The 14,083-nt window shown below is 36.5% G+C and overlaps 1 protein-coding gene across 7 annotated transcripts in view; it reads left to right on the top strand.

Annotated features, from left to right (window-relative positions):
- Nucleotides 1-14,083, top strand: part of Ncoa3 (nuclear receptor coactivator 3) — a 126,147-nt gene that overhangs the window by 73,843 nt on the left and 38,221 nt on the right. Inside the window, exon 3 of one of the 7 annotated variants that reach the window (XM_076851982.2) lies at nucleotides 11,086-11,151. The exons of the other annotated variants lie outside the window; for them this stretch is intronic. The gene's annotated coding sequence lies outside the window, so the exon portion shown is untranslated. The remainder of the gene's footprint in view (nucleotides 1-11,085; nucleotides 11,152-14,083) is intronic. 7 annotated transcript variants of the gene reach the window in all.

Genomic DNA, 14,083 nt, shown 5'->3' with positions numbered 1-14,083 from the left:
TCTTCTTCTTCTTCTTTTTTTTTTTTTTTTTTTGGTGGTGCTGGGGATCAAACCCAGGGCCTTGTGCATGCAAGACAAGCACTCTACCAGCTGAGCTATATCCCCAGCTCCTTACTTGTGTTTTTGGTGATTGCTAGTCTAAATTGAGTGAGGTGAAAACTTAGTGTCGTATTTTAATTTCCATTTTCCTGATGACTAGGGATGTTGAATATTTTATCATATAATTGTTAGCCATTTGTACTTCTAAAGAAGTGTGTATGCTTAGGTCATTTGCCCAGTTTCTGATTGAAATTTTTTTTTTTTTAATTTTAAGTTTTTGGAATTCTTTATATATTCTGGATGTGAGTCCTCTTTTGGAAGAATTGCTAACAGAGATTTTCTCCCATTTAGTAGACTCTCTCCCTGCTGTTGTTTCCTTTGCTGTGCAGAAACTTTTTAAATAGATGCCATTATGCTTATTGGTTGAGGAATTCAGTGCATCATGTTAAGCGAAATAAACCCAACTCAAAAAGTCACAGGTCTTGGGGCTGGGGATGTGGCTCAAGCTGTAGTGCGCTCGCCTGGCATGTGTGTGGCCCAGGTTCGATCCTCAGCACCACATACAAACAAAGATGTTGTGCCCGCCGAAAACTAAAAAATAAATATTAAAAAAAAAATTCTCTGTCTCTCTCTCTCTCTCTCTCTCTTTTTTTTTTTTTTTTAAAAAGTCACAGGTCTTTTGTTTTCTGTCATGTGGAAGCTAGAGAAGGAAAAAAGGGATCCATGAAAATAGAAGGAAGGCTAGCGAGAAAGAGGAAGAGAATTAGGGGGAAGGAGGAAGAGGGCAAGGGGAGATACTGGAGGATGAAATTGATCAAATTATGTTATGTACATGAATGGATGAGCCACAATGAAACCCATTATTCTGTTTGTTTATTATACATCAAATTGAAAAGTTTTGGGCTGGGGATGTAGCTCTGTGGTAGAGCATTTTCCCTCAAAGACTCTACGTTTAGTTTCCAGCACTGTTCCCCCCTCCTCCCTGATAATTTTATTGAATTTGAACAGATTTTGTTATTAAAAAATGTCAGGCCAGTAATACAGCTCTTATGGTACTTAATTTTGCAACTTTAATAAATGCTCTTGGCTTAAATATCAGCTGAAATGATCTAAAAAGTGAATCACGATTTTACAAAGAGTCCCATTTATATCTCCTGTTATAAATGGTCTTATTTCTTATGGGCCAAACTTGTGATTACTTTCTTCTTGTGATTTTGGCTTTATTTTTATAAACTATTATAATAAGAATATGTTTCTGAATCTGTAATATTGAACATATAGAGATGTATTATTTAGAAGTTGATATTGAAAACCTCTAAACTTCTGACCTTGAATAGAATTTGTTATGTATAACCATTGCACACAGCTGTTGGATTCATAATTGGCCTTTCTGGATCTCTGCTTTGTGAAAAATAGTGTGTATTGGACATGAGTACATGACAGCTGACATTTATCAAGGATAACAGGAGCTCTACTCATTTTCAAGTTTTAAAGCAACTTTGAAAGCTTTGCATGTGCACACATGGTCAACATATGTTTCTAAACTTTAAATGTATTTTCCATCATGGTAGCTTGTTAATAAAAAACTTAAGTATAAATTCTCAATGAGCTTCATACATTAAAGTTATGAGTATACAAGCACCTGAAGATCAACAGTGCAGGTTATTGAATTCATTTCTTTGGAATTTTATCTTGTAATTTGGACACTGTCGTACATGTCGGTAATCCCAGCTCCTTGGGAGGCCAAGGCAGGCTGATGACAAGTTCAAATCCAGTTTGGGTAACGTATGTCAAAAAAACCAACCCCCCCAAACCAAAACCAAACCAAAAAAATCCCCAAAGAACCCAAAACTAAAACATGCTCCAGATAGTACTTTTGTAACATAATTGTAATTTTGGCATTTCTTTCATTTCCCTAACACAAAATTTGGTCCAATGTAGAAAATGGAATTATAGATATAACACCCCCCACCCTCTTAACTACTGGTATATTTGCTGTTCTGTTTGAAACTAATTTTTTTTTAGTTGTAGATGGACACAATATCTTTATTTTTCTGTGGTGCTAGGGACCGAACTCAGGGCTTTATGCATCCAAAGCAAGTGCTCTACCACCGAGCCACAACCCCAGGCCTGAAAAGATATTTATAGGGTCTGTTATTTTATTTTTCTGGAGGGTGACAAATGGAATTGGAATGATATGATTTTTAGTTTTGGTTCTTGGGTTTTAAAAATTCTCTTTAGATTGTGATAATAACTTGAAAAGAATTCTAGGATAAAACTGCTAAGGTCATAATGTGTTGGCAAACTTGTTAAAATAACACTTTTTAGTGGTGTATACTTTAATCCCAGCAATTTGAGAGGCTGAAGCAGGAGGATTCTGAGTTTGAGGCTAGTCTGGACAATTTAGCAAGACCTGTCTCAAAATAAAAATAAAGGGCTGGGGATATAGCTCAGCGATAGAGCACCCTTAGGTTAAATCCCCAGTACAAGAAAAAGAAGACCAACAATTAAACAAACAAACAGATTTTATGGTTGATATTAGTTTCAGACATGAGGACTCATTGGATACATCAGTATGCAGATCACATTGACTTGCTGCAAGGTGACAGAAGACATGCTTTGACTTCAGAAAATAAATTGGCCATGCACATTTGTAATCCTACTGTTTTTTTTTCATTTCCAGATAGTTCAATAGTTTGGGGCCTTGATTCCTATAGCCTGGGAAGGAAGTTGAAATTAATTATGTGTGTGTATGAGAATTTTTATTTGGGTTTTTTTAAATAAGCCTGTTCTGTGATGTGTAGGTACCATGTAAATTGTTTATTTTATTACTTAATTAGTTCTCTCCCTAGTTCCATTTGAAATATAAGAAGGCTGACTTCCTTTTTATTTTCCTTTTGGCATTTGAAAAGCCATTTTTTAAAGAATGATATATTTAAACTTGGGCAAGTTAAATCACCAGTGTCTTTACATTAAAAAAAAAAAAAAAATCAGAGCATCAACTACAAACATTCACATGAATTTTCAAGGAAGAAATAGTTTTTAGTCACTTGTGACCCAAGTGCCCTTTTTAATAAGAGTTTTTCTGTTTCTACAAATTCTTTTGACGGACAAGTACACATTTATTAGAGAGGTTTAAAGAAAATATTTGGACTTGGCTGAGCAGCATGTGCCTGTAGACCCAGCTACTTGGAAGGCTGAGGCGGGAGGATCACTTAGGCCTGTGAGTTTGAGACCTCTCTCGTCAACATAGTAAGGTGCTGTCTCAAATAAAAGAAAGAAAGAAAGGAAGGAAAAAAAAAAACCTCTTGAAGTGTCTGCATAAGAACAGTTCAGTACCACTACCAAATCTTTAACTGTGGATCTTAACATTTGTTGTGGTTTCAGTTTACCTTCCCAAACTCAGATTGAAATGTAATTGCCATTGTGACAGTATTAAGAAGTGGGACCTTTAGAAAATAATTAGGCAATGGATTAATGTGTTATCATAAGATTGTGTTAGTTGTTAAGGAGTGGGCCCTTGTTAAAAAGAGGAAGTTCTGCCTGCTTGCCTCTTGCTTTGCACACTGCATGTTTTCTCCCAGAGAATGATGCAGCATGAAGCCCCTCACTGGATGCTATCATCATGCTCTTGGACTTCCTGTCTTTCAGAGCCAGAAGCCAAATCACATCTCTATTCTTTTATGAATTATCCAGTCTCAGGTATTCTGTTACAGCAGAAAAAGAACTAAGGACAGCATCTTGGTACTTCTTGTAGGTACTGAGGTTTAGACAGCATGCTTCAATTATTCAGCTAATTTAGAAATTAAAAAACACAAGTAATTCATTTCCTTAATTCATCTAGGTTATAGACTTTGTTGCTTTATAGTTAGCAGCAAAAATCTGCTTTTTAAATAACTATTCTATTTGTCTTAATAGTCATAGATTTTTAAGGAAGCCATTTTTCAAGTTAGCTCTGTTTTTGTTTGTTTGTTTGTTTTGGTACCTGGGAAAGAACCTGGTGGTGCGTAACCAGTGAACCATATCCCCTGTCAAGGGAGCTATTTTTTAAGAGCCCACCCTTTGTCGGATACTGAGATACTTTTTGTGAATATGTTTTTTAATTCTTTCAATAATTGTCCGGTGTTGGTATGTCCATTTTAAGAAATATGAAATTGAAGTTCAGAAATGTAAATTTGGTAAGATCATGCCGGAGCGCAAGTTATCTCTGAAATCTGTCTTTGAAATTTCCCCCTCATGCTTCATTTGTTTGATCAGTTTTCTTAGCTGATCAAACTTCTTAGCTGTGTGTTGTGTGTTTTCATTTTGCCTGGAATTAACTTTATTATAGAAAGTTTTGGTTTCAAACAAATATCCCATGCAAATCAAATCTATCCAGAGTTGATCATGTGGGCAGTCCACTATCTTTTTTTTGGATACCAGAGATTGAACCCAGGTCTTCCCACATGTTAGATAAATGCTCTATCTCTGAACACATCCCCAGTCATTTTTAAAAAAATTATTTTAATTTTGAGAAAGGGTTTTGCTATCTTGCCCAGCCTTGCCTTAAACTTGCAATGCTGGCTTAGCCTCCCAAGTAGTTGGGATTATAGATGTGCATATCTGCACCCAGCTATTATTTATCATTTATGTAAATTTACAAAATTTTCTGCATTTACTTTTTATTTTTCTTTTTTAATGTTCATCGGGTTTTTTTTCTCATTAAGGATCATGAACATTTATTTTAAAACTCACTTGAAGATTTTATTTTATTGAGTATTAAATTTGTTTTCTCATTGATGACTTTCTTGCCTTGGCTGTCTTTTTTTAGTTTAGTTTTTAAATACACCGTAGAATTTTAATTTATGGTTTTCATTTTCAGTGGGAAATAAACTTTTCCTTTCTGCCACTTTTGCCTCCATATTTATTGCCTTTGTGCTTTCTGTTTTCTATTTTGATTTCTGTCTATGAGCCTTTTTTTTTTTTTTTTAAAGCATTGCTTTTGGTTCTGTTATTTTGTGCATGATTTGATTTCCTGACCGCCTTTGCTTGTCTCTGGTCCTGAAACTCATTAGGTTCAGAGAGTTGGCCAATTCATTGCTTTAGGGTTTGCTTTGTGTCTTAGTCCAAAGACATGTCATGTTTGAGCATATTGGTGTCTTCTAAGTTAATAAAATATACACATTTTGTGATTATTATATTCAGAGCAAGGTGTGAGGGTGTTGTTGGTTGAAAGTATTAATTCACTGTGTCATTTTATTAAGAAACCCCATGTTCTTTTGGTCTCATGTGGCTTGGGCATATATAGGCCTGCAGAGATTACACACTAAAATAGTTATTAAATGGACATGTAGAGGAACTTGGGAGAAAACACTAGTTTCAATCTCTCAACCCCAATCTTAAATCTGTCTAGTACAATGATTCTCAAAGTGTAGTTCAGGAATTCCTGGGAGTCCCTGAGAACCTGTTTGGGAGTTCACATGGTTAAAACTGGTTTCATAGTAATACTAATATGTTATTTCCCATTTTTATTCTGTTGATGTTTACATTGGAGCTGCAAAACAATGATGCATAAAGCTGCTGTCACCTTAGCATGAATCAGGGTCACTACCCTGATTGCTATTGAATGGTAGTACTAGACTCTACTAGTATGTAACTCCTTTATTGCCATGCACAACTTCATAATTAAGAATTGTCTTTGATGGGGGTGGGGGGTCGGTGGGGTGAGTTTGTGGCTCAGTGGCAGAGTGCTTGCCTTGTACATGGGAGGCACTGCATTTGATCCCCAGTACCACTTAAAATAAACAAAATAAAGGTATTGTGTCCATCTATAACTTAAAAATGTTTTTTAAAATTGTTCGTTTGATGAAGTAGAAATTGTTCATTTCTTTTAAATTTTGACCCTTGAGTACTATTTTTTTAAAAAAATATTCTTTTATGAATGGGAAATGTACACAAAGTACTTCTGCCTGCTGAAGTTGATTATTTTCTTGATGAAGAGCACTTAGGCAGTTGTTGTGAGTTGAACTAACCACATTTTTCCTGGAATATAGTTATACTAGAAAGAATGACAGCTTTTTTTTTTTTTTTTTTTCCCTCTCAAAGTTAGGTGTTTGGCCGACTATGTCTTAAAGTTGAGGTGGGCCTGTCACTTAAGGAAAACATCTGATGAGCCTTCAAGTAAACTTAAGTCTGCTACCATCAGTACGACAGTATCTCATTTCTTAAAATTTTTTCTGATGAAATGGGTTTTAATGTTAATGAATGTGGGTTTAAAAAAAATCTGTATAATAAAATGTATCAGAATTTCAAAGATCTGTTTCACTGAATGAACCAATATTGCCCAAATGATGAACTGTTTGCTAATACAGAATCATGCTTGGGTAAAAGATCTGTTGAGAGTGCAGGTTAGGTTAGTGTATTTTATTTAATTTAATTAGCTTTTTAGGTCAGTGTATTGTAAAGTAACATCATGAAAGTTCATTCATATAATTTCAGATTTCACTTTGCAACTGTAGGGAACCAGAATATACCACCTCAAAATATATCTTGGCACAAGGATTATTTTGAGATACAATCCAGGAAAAGCTCTGAAATGAGACACTTACCTATTAGAACTCCTTTTGTAAGAACTTCTCCCTCAAGACCAGGAAGAGCAGGATGACTAAATCACTGAAGTTATCAATGGAGAAGGCACTGACTTAACGGACCGTAACTAGTGTTGACTATGTTTTTCCCTGGTTGCCTTCCCATAACTATTTCCCCCTTATACCTTCTTTCTTTCTTTCACTCCAATTCTCAATGACCCTTTAAAAAAGATTTTTTTCCCCTCTGGGTGTCTCCCATGTATGCATCGAGTTTGCATGTTAAGAACTTGGTTTGTTTTCTTTTATTGATCTGTCTTTTCTTACAGTGATCTTTTCTAGATAAGAATTTAGGATAGAGGGAAATGTTTTTCTTTTCCTACTTGGTTAACCTTTAAGAAATCACTGCTTGCTTGGGTGCAGGGGCAGTGCCTATAATCCCAGCTACTCAGGAAACTGAGGCAGGAGGATTGTAGGTTCAAGACTAGTGACCTCCCAGTCTTAAACACATGCTGGGGATATAGCTTCTTGGTAGTGCGCTTACCAAAGCCCTGGGTCCAATCCCCAGTACTGCCCAAATAAACAAACAAAACTACCCAGTACCTCAAAACAGACATAAAACTACCATGTGTGAAGTTTTAGTGTAATATTAAGGGAATATTATGTGAATATAATATATACAATATAATATAATATTAAGGGAATAATATGTGAAAGACTATTAAAATATTCTTTCCTTTAACCAGCATGTCTGTGTGAAGGTGAATTTTCTTCATAGCTTTATTCACAATAACATTGAAACAATAAATGTCTTCTGTTAATAGAGGCATATGCTGGGCAAAAATTTAAAACATTGCCATTCCTTGAATTTTTTGGTTTCAGAAAAATTGTTTTTCACAAAAACTGTTGGTATGTAATAGGCTTTAAAAATTAATATTTCAAATGTTTCTAAGTTTTAATTTCAAATATGGTAAATATTGGTAGATATAACTCCATAGGAAAGCTCTTAGGACTCCCAGTTTTTTTAAAAATATATTTTTAGTTGTAGATGGACATAATACATCTGTCTGTCTGCCTGTCTATTTTTATGTGATGCGGGGAGGATCAAACCCAGTGCCTCACATTCGATAGGCAAGTGCTCTACCACTGAGCTACAGCCACAGACCCAGGACTCCCAGGTTTTAAGAGATAAAGAAATCCCAAGACAAAAAGCTTGAGCACACTGATGTAGTGAATTTGGCTGCAATGCTTGAAGTATTTGAATTAAATCTTTTACCTTGCTCTGTCTGTGCAGCAGCACAGCCCAGTTTCTGTTTCAGCTGCTTCTGTTCTGTTTTGCTGAAACATGAAGGAGGCCTGAGCTAACCAATGAGGTCTGGCCAATTTCAAGGACAATTTAGTTGTCATCAACCTTACACTTTATCTTTTAGTAGTAAGTTGCAGATTTACATCAGAGATTAAGGAATTTGAACAGCTGTATAAGGCTTGTATCTGTTACTTAGCTGTTCAAATTCCTTAATCTCTGATGTAAATCTGCAGTTTACTACTAAAAGATGTAATGCTTTTACTTTCTTGGGACATGGTCTGTGATCCTCTCACCTCAACCTCTCCTGAGTAGCTGGGACTGTATACACGCATGACCAAGCCTGGCTGTTGTTCATAGATCAGCTACTGCTTTTTATTAATCTCTTTTGGTTGTACATAATTTAGTATGTGATTACGCACTAACTAGTTTGATCCCTGACACTGGGTCATTAGCTCCTTGAAAGCAAAAAGCTTTGTCTGTTATGATCAACATTACAGACACATAAAATGGGGAATGCTTTTTCCTTTGTTTATGTGGATAATACCCAAATATGTTGAAGAGTGTTGAAGACCACTCTTAAGATATTTGCTGAAGTAGGTTTTGGTTTTAACCAGTTCTGTATGACTTCAAAGAAGTTGAGTAATGTGCCTTTCATGCTATTCTTCAGTATTGTTTATTTTTTCTTACCTAAAATTATCGTGGCCTTAGAGATACAGATTTTTAGCTCCACACAGTATATAGAAATAACTGGGTGAGGTTGTTGAACTTAAGTTCTGATGACTTTTAACTTTTCTACCAACTCTACCTCACCCTTCAACAAATAAATGACACCACACACGTTTTCTTTTTGTTATATATGCTCTCATGGATTATTTGTTGTTGTCATCCTGAGATGGATAATGATTTTAGAAATTTATTTATTTATTCATTCATCTATTTAGTTATTTGTGTAGTGCTGAGGATGAATCCAGGGCATTACACATGCTAGGAAAGTTCTCTGCCACTGAGCTACATCCTGGCCCTTTTTGAGACTAAATCACACCATGTTGCCCAGCCTGGCCTTGAACTTGTGAACTCCTGTCCATCTCCCAAGTAGCAGAAACTACAGGTGTGGTCTTCCAGGCTTGGCTTACTTTTTAATTAAAAATTTTTACTGATACATGAAAACAAAAATTATCCCTAATAGTGGGGTAACAAGATGTTTCTGTATATTGCATAGAGTTTATAGAGTTTAAATCAGGTCAGATATACCTGTCTCCTTTCTCTCTGTCTCTCACCACCCTACAACCCCCCCCCCCCCCCCAGTTGCCCAGGCTGGCCTTGAACTTGAAATCCTCTTGCCTCAGTCTCTTTAGTAATTGGGATTATAGGTGTGTACCACAATGCCTGGCTCTTACTTGAGAGTAAAGTCATTTGAAATTCTTTAGCTTTTTTTTTTTTTTAAGTTGTAGATAGCCACGATTCATTCATTCATTCATTCTTTCATTCATTCTTTCATTCATACTGAGGATCAAACCCAGTGCCTCACACGTGGGAGGCAGGAGCTCTACCACTGAGTTACAGCCCCAGCCCATCCTTATAGCTTTTTGAAATGAATAGTACCTTATTGTTATCTGTAGTCTTAGAGACTTATTTGAAAAGGTAAATTCTGTTACTAGCATGTATCTTCTAGGGATATGGAAACATTGTTTTAAAAGAATGGTTCTGCTGGGTGTGGTGGTGCATTCCTATAATTCCAGTGGCTTAGAAGGCTGAGGCAGGAGGATTGGGAGTGCAAAGCTAGCCTTAGCAAAAAGCAAGGCACTAAGCAACTCAGTGATACCCTGTCTTCAAATAAAATACAAAATAGGTTTGGAGATGTGGCTCAGTGGTCAAGTGCCCCCGAGTTCAATCCCCTGTAAACGCCCCCCCCCCCATGGTTCTGTTGAAGTTATTTAAAGTTATTTAAAGTAATAGTGGAATTATAATCATTGAACAATAAGAAGTTGTGAGGTCACAGGAAGAAAAGGACGAGGCCACAGTCAGAAGTAAAGATGATGACCTATTCAGGAAATCTTATGAGTCAGATTTGTTGAGTCCTGTTGCTGGAGTTGGAAATCTCAATCCCCAACCTCTTTGCTTTTATAGAGGAGGAAGTTTACCCAAAATGTACTTTTCCATGATACATCTTATTCCCTTTCCCACCTTCAGTACTTTATCATTGAAAAATAACTCAGTGTTTTATCAGTTAAATCTCCACATTGTTAATTATAATGTCAGTATCACAGGTAAACCCACATAGTTTCTTTATATTTTTGGATGTTGGTGGACAGGGCCAACTTTATAATGCAGGGCGAAGTGTGTTCTACTTTGTTCTTTTCTCTACAGGTTCTGCCTTTGCCTTTGATTAGTTCCCTGTTGTTACCATTTACCTTCCTTATTTTCCTAGTGCCATCTACTGTATCAGCTTCGCTGTTCCCAGGTGACTAACATAACTCTTCAGTTCTAACTCCCCTCCCCACCCCGCCACCCCTGTGTTGTCTTCTGTGAGGCACATTAAAAAAACTGATTAGAAGACAGTGGGGCATGTGGTATATCATCAGTTTAACCTTTATTGCTTATTAATTGAATTTATATCAGGTTTTATTTCTGCTTTGTGCTAATATCCTGCTCACATTCCAATTGCTTCTCTTTATCTTACCTTAATGGGGCTAAAATCTTTGATTTTTGTTTTATTTCTCTCTTTGCTACTTATGTTTTTATTATGGGTCAGAGGAACAACCTTAGGTATAAATAATATAGTGATATTTATGTCTGTTAAAGAAAAGTTAAAACACAAATTCAGAGGTAAAAAGAGATCCTTAAAATGAGCAAGCCACCAAAACCCCACACTGTGTACTGTATCTGGGGTACCTGGAGAGTCTTTTCAGAATCCTCTAAAATATGCTTGTTTATTCTTTAATTATACCTATTTATCGTAAGAACACATACTTAATATTTTTGATTTATTCTGTTTTCATGGTTGTATGAAAACAACATGCTAGCTCCTATCTACCATTCACCACACTATTTCAGTGAGAACATGTTTTGAATTCTGGTTAGCTATTTGTAAGTTGAAGATAGCCTGAATAGTTCTGGTTACTTTGTTATTTGTCTGAGTCTTTTCTTTCTTTCTTTTTTTTTTTTTAATTTTTTTAGTTTTCGGCAGACACAACATCTTTGAATGTGGTGCTGAGGATCGAACCTGGGCTGCACGCATGCCAGGTGAGCGCGCCTGAGCCACATCCTCCGCCCTGTCTGAGTCTTTTCAATTGGGATATTTGTAGCTATTTGTTCTTCAAATGAGAGTAGTATCAATGTTGCTGAATGGGCATCTTTGTTCTTGGTGTCCTGTACTTTTGGGGGGAATCACAGTATTCCCTACACCAATTGCTTGCTATGTGTTGCTTCTTAGCCTCCCAGTAAACATGAATATGTAAGATATGATTATCCCCAGTTTTTACAAGTGGTAAGCTTTTTACAGGTGATGAGAGTTTACCTTTAGTGAAGCGATGAAATTGAGATTTATTTCTCAAGTTTGATCCCAAAAAAGACTCATCATCTTTATTGTATCATAGTAAATCAGCTGAAGGATTCAGACCCTTGATTGAGTTTTATAGGTAGCTTGAAGCCACTATATTCTTGGAATGGGAAGACCTAAGTGAAAAATAGCAATTCTGAAAGAAGAAACTTTCTACAAAGTATTTACTTACTTCCCCTCTATAAACCTTCTCTGTATTTTTGGAAGAGGAATTGGTCAAAAGTACAGCTGATGGGAAGGAAATGGAGAAACTGGAGGTGGAAAAAGGAACAACGGAAGTGGTGTTAGTAAAAAAGAGGAGTTTTGCAATAGACAAGAGTCTTATATAAAAGCATTTTACTGGTAGAACTTACAGTATAGGAAGTAGAGACAGAAAAATGAATAGAAATAGTGTAGTATATAAAATATTACAATGTAAGTATAAAAGCTACCTGGGTGCTGTGGCACACACCTGTAATTGTGGCAACCTGGGAGGCTGGGACAGGAAGACTATAAGTTCAAAGCCAGCCTGGGCAACTTAGATCCTGTGTCAAAAAGGACTGGGGATGCAGAGCTCAGTTAGCATGTGCAAGCCCTTGAATTCAAATCCCAGTACAAACAAAACAAAACACAAAAACATCAGGATAAAAAAGAGAAAACTTTCTCTAACCAGAAGAGTTAGGGATGGTTTCACCAAAGTTGGCAGTGGAGTTTGATTTTAGAGGCAGGATATTCTAAATAAAAGAGGGATATAGGAGAAGTTTAAAAAGAAATTAATGACTTAAGATTACAAACAAAGTAGGAAATGTTTCTGTAATCATCCTTTGCTAGAAACTTTTAGGCTTGTGAGGCTACTAATGATGGTGGTGCTGAGGATGAAGTACAGCTGACAATAAGATGTTGAAAATGAAACTCACAAAGCTCAGATTTAGTTCTGAGTGGGAGATAGATTCAGTGTATTAAATTATAGAGTCAAATGTAACCTTTAAAACAAGAGTTACACATCTAGTTAGTATGCTGTCAGGAGAGGATTATCAATTTAGATGGAATTGGCTTGCTTAACCCCCTCTGCACAGTGTATATCTGTGAACTTCAACTCTGTTGCTCACGTGGAGGTTGAGAAGTCTCCTGGCAACAAGCTTCCAGTTGCAGCTAACACCTGCGTTGGCTAATTGGTATGCCCATTTCTGGTACTAGAGCCTCTGGGGAGTTTGTGTTTGAATTCAACTTTGTCAGGTTGAAACCAGAACAAAATTGTGAAGGAGCACTGGAGTCAGCCTGTTGATTAAGAATGAAAAGGAGAGGCGTACAGAGAGAGGAGAGAGAATGTGACCTTCTGCATTAAACAGTCAATTTTCATTCAGGTGCTTTTTCAGTTTAATTCATATATTAAAAATAATAGGACATTTTACTTTATTTTCCTTGCTAGCCTCTTTCCCTACATGTTGGCAATAAACTAAAGGTACGAGGAAAAGAAATTACCAGGATCCAAGGTTATACCATTTTCTTGTATATGTGTCTGCAATGATAGTTTATTATAGACACAAGATGTATAGTTTTTCTGTTTTTTAAAAGCTGTAGATTAGGTTTTCTCTTGGCTGTCTTTCTGTGGTTTTTTCATTTTAACACGTACCAAATTTGTTTATATGGTTTTCTTTTAAGCTAGCTTGAGAGTTCTAGCAGTTTGTGGTGTCACTCATCTTTGATTCTGGGCATGCAAGTGTTTGAGCTGAGAGGGAATTAAATTGAAAAATGAATTCATTAGGTGGTTTATACTTTATTCCAGAAACATAATAAATTATCAGTAATAGAAGCAAAGGATATTGCCAGATTGTTGTTGTTCTGGGGTAGTAGGGATCGAACTCAGGAGTGCTTTAGCACTAATTTATATCCCCAATCCTCTTTATTTTGAGACAGGATCTTGATATATTGCCAAGGCTTGCCTAAAACTTTGAGATTCTCCTGCTTCAACTTCCTTGGTTGTGGGATTACAGGTGTTTACCATCACCCCTGACTGAGGAATTTTTTTTTTTTTTGTATCAGGGTTTGAACTCGGGGGCACTTGCACACTGAGTCACATCCTCAGCCCTATTTTGTATTTAATTTATATATTTATTTATTAGAAGTAGTTGGACACAATACCTTAATTTTTTTTTTTTTTAAAGAGAGAGAATTTTAACATTTAATTTTTAGTTTTCGGCAGACACAACATCTTTGTATGTGGTACTGAGGATTGAACCCGGGCCGCACACATGCCAGGCAAGTGCGCTACCGCTTGAGCCACATCCCCAGCCCTTGTATTTAATTTAGAGACAGGGTCTCACTGAGTTGCTTAGTGCCTTGCTTTTGCTGAGGCTGGCTTTGAACTCATGATCCTCCTGTCTCAGCCTCCCAAACTGCTAGGATTACAGGTGTGCACCACCGCCACTGTACTCGACTGCAGATTGTTTTTATCTGAAACTTTGCCTCCCTTTACCCTCCTGCTGGTCTCTTCATGACTTTTATCCTTCTTACCAGGGTTAAAAGGAGCTTCTTTGAACATATCATCCAATTGATGAGGAATCTTGCATAATGGCTCCATGTTTATGGATTTATGTCCTTCTTGTCTCCCTCTGCCCCTTAAGCATGTGTGGGGTA

This window comes from Callospermophilus lateralis, chromosome 3, assembly GCF_048772815.1.
Source record: "Callospermophilus lateralis isolate mCalLat2 chromosome 3, mCalLat2.hap1, whole genome shotgun sequence".
NCBI lineage: Eukaryota > Metazoa > Chordata > Mammalia > Rodentia > Sciuridae > Callospermophilus > Callospermophilus lateralis.
Note: the sequence above shows the minus strand (reverse complement) of the source record. Positions and strands in the feature narration are given on the sequence as shown.